The sequence below is a fragment of the Convolutriloba macropyga genome, unplaced genomic scaffold (assembly GCF_964194025.1).
Source record: "Convolutriloba macropyga unplaced genomic scaffold, txConMacr16.3 SCAFFOLD_655, whole genome shotgun sequence".
NCBI classification, from domain to species: Eukaryota; Metazoa; Xenacoelomorpha; order Acoela; family Convolutidae; genus Convolutriloba; species Convolutriloba macropyga.
The window spans coordinates 58,098-64,193 of NW_027449252.1; positions in this window are offsets into that span (position 1 = coordinate 58,098).

A 6,096-nucleotide genomic window follows, 5' to 3' on the forward strand; every position below is an offset into this window, starting at 1 on the left:
CTTTGTGTTTCTTCTGTTGCGTACCTTTCTTTTGTTTACCTTTCTTCTCTTGTTTACCTTTCTGTTGTTTACCATGGCCATCGATGATGTTGTGATTGCTCCAATTTCAATTGGAGCAATCGATAGTTATAACGGAGGATACATTATATCTGGGATTAATTGATCTTGAAACTGACTTGTGCCATGGTAAGTTATTAATGAGAACAGTGAAGCCAGTCGCAAAGGTTAACAGAAAGAGGGGATTGAGTAGTACGAGAGGAGGTTCAGTGTCGAAGAAGAAATTGTTCGTTTGCAAGTACTGTGATTACAAATCAAACGCCAAGTACATGACTGACCGCCACGTGGCGCGGGTGCAGGAGAAAAGTGTGGAGCCAGAAGTGTGTGAATTTTGTCAATTCAGTAGCCTGTATGCGTTCAACATCAAACGCCATATTATGCGATCACATCCGAACAGAGAAACACAAGTGTCAGATTCATCCATTTGCAACTTGAGGAGATCAAAGAGGAGCAGAGTAATTGAATTGTCGGAGTCTTCGTCGTGATTTTCAAATTAGTCTTCATTGTTTATAGTTTGTCTGTTGCTTGTTTTAGTATTTATTGTTTCTTTCATTGTTACTTCATTGTTACTTCATTTTAACTTCATTGTTACTGCTACTTCATACGGTCATTCAAGTCAAGTTGAGTTCCCAGATGAAGTTGACCTTTAGTCGCCCCCCCCCAGCTTAGTCCTCCTCCCCCTCCCCCCCAGCTTAGTCCCCCCCCCCCCAGCTTAGTCCCCCCAACTTAGTCCCCCCAGCTTAGTCCCCCCCAGCTTAGTCCCCCCAGCTTAGTCTTTCCTATTTTAGCCCCCCCCCCCAGCTTAGTGGTCAGGTAACCCCCCCATCATGGTAATTATTTCATTTAATTTGATCTATTTATTTCAAGCGTTCACCTCCCGATGTTGGAAGTTATTCTCCGTGACCTTCCGTTCACGTTACTGAACCTAGATGAACATTATTCACACCAGCCATCCTGCCGGACATTGATGTCGGGAGAAGAGTTTAGAGGTCGGAGACGGAGGTCGGAGGAGCCGCAATTCAAGGAGCCGCAATTCAAGGAGCCGCAATTCAATGAGCCGCAATTCAAGGAGCCGCAATTCAAGGAGCCGCAATTCAAGGAGCCGCAATTCAAGGAGCCGCAATTCAAATGGCCGCAGTTCAAATTAATCAAATGCATGAGACAAACTCAAAAACTATAACACAAAAGCATAGTTATAATCATATAGTTATAATCATAGTTTCAGAGCCTATTAATTGAGTTCTTACGCAGAACAAGTTCTGCAACTTGATATAAATTCATGGATATTGAAAACGCATGTATTTTTAATTACGATAAAAACAGATAGCGAGAGAGAGAGAGAGAGCGAGAGAGAGAGAGAGACAAGAGATAATTGGCTCTTGAGCAAATAGAAGCGCGAAAGCGCGGGTAATTATGTACGCTATGCGCATATCAAAACCAGGCGGCATTTTAATATGGCCATAACCAGGCAGACAGAATTTGTTTATGCCCAGACCGCAAACCGAATTAACAAATTCATGTTCAGACGAAAGTCAGTTGATGACTCATCTTGTCTTACTAAAATCATACTAAACAGTGAAATCTCGGACCTGAACATAGTAATGGCCCGCCTAAAAACCATTATGATTTTTTTTCTGGACAAGTACTGAATCTCTCTGACGATGCGCTCCGGTTATAACAATTGTATAACTTTTTCACACTGCTGACGGGATTAGACAACGTGTTTATCTTAAACTTTTTCGCCACTGTTTATATAGTGTATAAAAGTGTTTATGAGTCTTGACAATTTGTAGTCAAATGATGAGGCAGATTTCAAGGTGATATCTTTGAAAGCTCCTATAAATATTAAATATTTAATTGTTGGAGATTTGGAGGAGACGTAGAGATATAGCATTATAAAAGTTTGTTCAACAAAAGTTTGCACAATACAAGTTTGTTTTATGATCATGTAGAAAAAATGAGCTAAAGAGCTTCAAAGAAGTTGTTTAAGTCCTCCAGTCCAATGCGAAAAACTCTAATCAATTGATTTCATTTAAAACACATTTTTATCAACAACATTTTGAGTAAGAATCAACACATATGACCAAATACACTCAGAATCAAGCAAAAAACGTAAACTTTCAGATTCTTTCTAAAAATACTGGTTTTGAAATCCTAAAGACTAAAACCAACCTTTCAGCTTATTGTTAACACTATACTTGATCTTCAATAGAATGAATATACATTTTTGCGAAGCCCATTGAAGAACGAATTAACAAAGAAGACAAAAAAGCTGAAATAACATATATCAAATATCAGACTAATTTAAAAAGTGTGATCAAAATTCGCATGGCAATGAAAAACTGCATTACTATAATTTGAAAATGTTCAAATTATAGTAATGCGATTTTTCATTGCGATAATAATTGTGATCACACTTTTTAAATTAAGCTGAAATGTTGGTTTTAGTTTTGATGATTTCGAAACCAGTATTTTTACAAAAAATAAGAAACCAGTATTTTTTAAAAGAACCATTATTTTTAAATAGTATGGTTATATGTGTTGATGTTTACTCACCATGTTGATGATATAAAAAGGCTTCAAATTAAATCAATAGATTCTCTTTTCTGGAATTGGATTGGAGAACTTAAACAACTTCTTGGGAGTTCTTTTCCTCATTTTTCTCATTTTCTTACATGATCTTTAACTATCACGAAACTTTTGTTCGATCATAACTGCTATTTACATCTTCCTTGGTGTATTTATAAAACATATTCCGATAAATCTACCAATCTGTTTTTCCACAAATAAGTATGTTGGTGTAGAAGTGCCCATTCGAAACAAGCAGTTCGATCCGGGGTAATCAAAACCAAAATTTTGTCTTTTGAGTGGCTTTCAGTTCTAATCAGAACATTTGTAAAAAAAGTAAAACTTGGAAAACCACGCAAGTTCCTGCTTCAATCCTGGAAACCCTCGTATGGATCTTGAACAATCCAAGATCTTACGTGGACTTGGAAATGGCGTCGTGAGAATCCAAGATCTTGCGTGGACTTGGCGTGTATGTCGTGGGTTTGAACACTGGGCATTTTGAGAACAAATTGAATTTTTTGAAACTTCAGTAAATGAGACAGATTATCTACATTCCATTCGGACAGGTACAAAAATAATTGCCAGAAAAAATGTGTAAACTTTTTGAAAGATGGCTGTGTGAGTCAAAAATGAATCCCACTCAAACTGAAGTCACTCAGTTGTGAACGGTATAGGATGCTCAAATACTTCTGTGGAATTGTATTAAGCATACGAAACGCACTTACTGACTACACATTAAAAAGGATTAAGATTACATTAAAAAGAGAAAACCTCATTGAGAGAAAATGAGTAAAAATTTGATTCATTTGTTTTTTTAAACAATTGCTTCACATGGATAAAATTATCCAAAAGTTTAATATATCAGATTCAGTCAGTTACACTTCAATAGCAAACAATGAAGTAAGCGGAAAGGTCATATAAAATAGCTTAACATTTAATGACTATAAATATAGTAAAATATTTAAAAATAAAAAAACGACAAAAACATAAGTGAAATGATGTGTGTTTCATTTGATTGTCTCAAAGACTTGGTTGTCAAAGACTTGTTGTTGTGTGCTGTGTGCACCGCAGTAGTTTGACAAAAAAACATTTACAGCAGAAAAAAGGTCGCATAGTTTTCAGAAATCATCAGCTGCTTAGTGAACGAGGTGAATCAATTCAACCACGGATCAAGTTAAAAACTAAGCAAAATTCGATATGAAAAAAACAAAAATTTCTTTTGTAAGAAGAAAGCTGAAGTTAATATCTCAAAAATATAAGCTTTGATCAATTAGGATCAAACAATTTATTTCCCTCGCCGTTAACTCTTTCAAAAGGCTACCCTTTTTCTGTTTTTGCATTTTTTGGCGGTTATTTTACAGTTTTTAAAGTAAAGAAAAGTAAAAAAATGGATATAGTGAAAATATTGGAAATGCATTAAATGAAAGCACAACCTTTTTCAAACGTGGGCACTGTTAGAAAAGAATTGCCCTGCTTATTAAATTTCTGATAAGATATTCCAACATTTCTTTATCAACAAAAGTTCACCGCCACTGGATTTATCCTTTTCGACTTTCGAAAAAGATATTCGGTAAAACAGAAGAAGGGCACCTGTAGAAGAAATTATCAAATGTTTCTCAACGTAGTGAGGGATTCTCAATGTTCAACAGTGTATGGTTCACCCATTTTGGAAACAAGTATAATGCAATTTCTGCTCGAACAAAAATTTCTTTCAATACTTTTTTTGCGAACCCGAGAAAATCTCATTGAACTTTATTGATATTTGAAGCCCTGACCTCGAATATTATTTTTCAGCTAGAAACTAATAAGTTTGAAAAAAATTCTTCTTGATCTTCTGAAAGGTTCTAATCTGGTTAAAATTTTCAGGACTTTCTCTTTCATATTTTTAACCATTTTTAAACTTTATTTTAGCAGCTGTTTATGACTCCTTTTGGTTTAGATTTCACTTCAACTAAAATTTTGTGAAAGAAATGTTCAATATAAGCAGAAGTTGGGAGAAAAAGCAAACATTTTCAGTTATTCTCTAGCAAACTATGAATCTTGTTCTGAACTTCTAGAAATTAACGTTAACTCTCCAAAATCACTTTAAGTTTCTTTCAAAGTTTCCGTCTCTGGTTACTGATATTAAGTTACTCTTACCAACATCGAAATTCAAAAATTTTGCAATTTAAATATCGGATCTCACGTTTTTTATCTAAACTACTATCAACTTTTTCTACTGTGAGTGTATGAAGCAGCAAAATATCACTGTATGACCAGTTGTGTATGTAGAAAGCGTCCTTCTTTCTTTTAACTGATTTCTGGAGATTTTTAATCTATGGCTTGAATTTTGACCGAAAATCAATTCAAAATTTACTAAACAAGTTTTGCTCAAACATCTTTGTTCGTATCAAAGTTACTGTATACCAATAATATTTAATTTTAAGAGTGCTTTTGATAACCGAGAGTTCATTTACAGTATGTGGTTCGTATATTTTTTTTTGTATTTTCAGTTGTTTTCAAATAGCTTTATACATTTGTTGATGGTGGTTTAGAGCTTTTTCTAGAGCTCAACATTAATAAATGGAATCTTAAGAGGTTTTTGATATCATGGTCATGGCTAGAGGAAAGAAGTTTCGGTCATCAAACGAGAAAATATGCTCGCATTGCTCTCATAATTACTTGATGATAACTTTTTGGAAAAATTTACTGTTGATCATTTCGTTTTATGGTTGTTTCCAAGTAGTACAACCTAAATCAGACATTGACGATGTCTTTTTGTTCGACTTTGGACCCAGAGCCGGCGACACGTTTCTCAGTAAAGGCTATTCACAGTGTTCAACAGCATACAACTTACCTGAAAACTTCACTTTTGGGGGTAAAATTCAATCGAAGCTTTTTGTTTGCGTATTTGGAGTTATTGCTTTTGATGAACCACTGGGTTCGCAGCTTTACGACCCTGCGAATTTTGAAACTTTAAACCATTCAATGATAGCGCCTCTATATTCGGACGTCTTTTTAAGAGACAATTTTCTGGATCTGGCATGTGTTAATTCTACTTACGAAGGTGTTGCTGTACATCATCTTGAAGATATTTGTGACTTTTATAGAAACTCGGTCGACAATGTTAGAGGCAAATTCGGATTTGAATTTGACGATGTTTTGGATCCAGCGCTTCGAGATGACTTGTCCAACTATTCTCAAAGAACTGTTCTTTTTTAATATTCTATGGTTATACACAGGCGAGGCGTCAACGCATTTTGAACCATTTTATGCGCTGATTTAAGAACAGCAAGCTGAATGCGGATGCGCTTCTGAAAATTATTTAACTCAGCGTATTTTTAAACTTTAGGCGGGGCGGATCTATTCCCTTTGCCCCCACCCGCTTATTGGGTGATTATTTGATCTTTTCCGTTTGTGCCACCCCCCCCCCCCCTCCCCTCCAGCTTAAAGGGTGCATATTAATTGCACCCCCGACGCACGTGCCATATT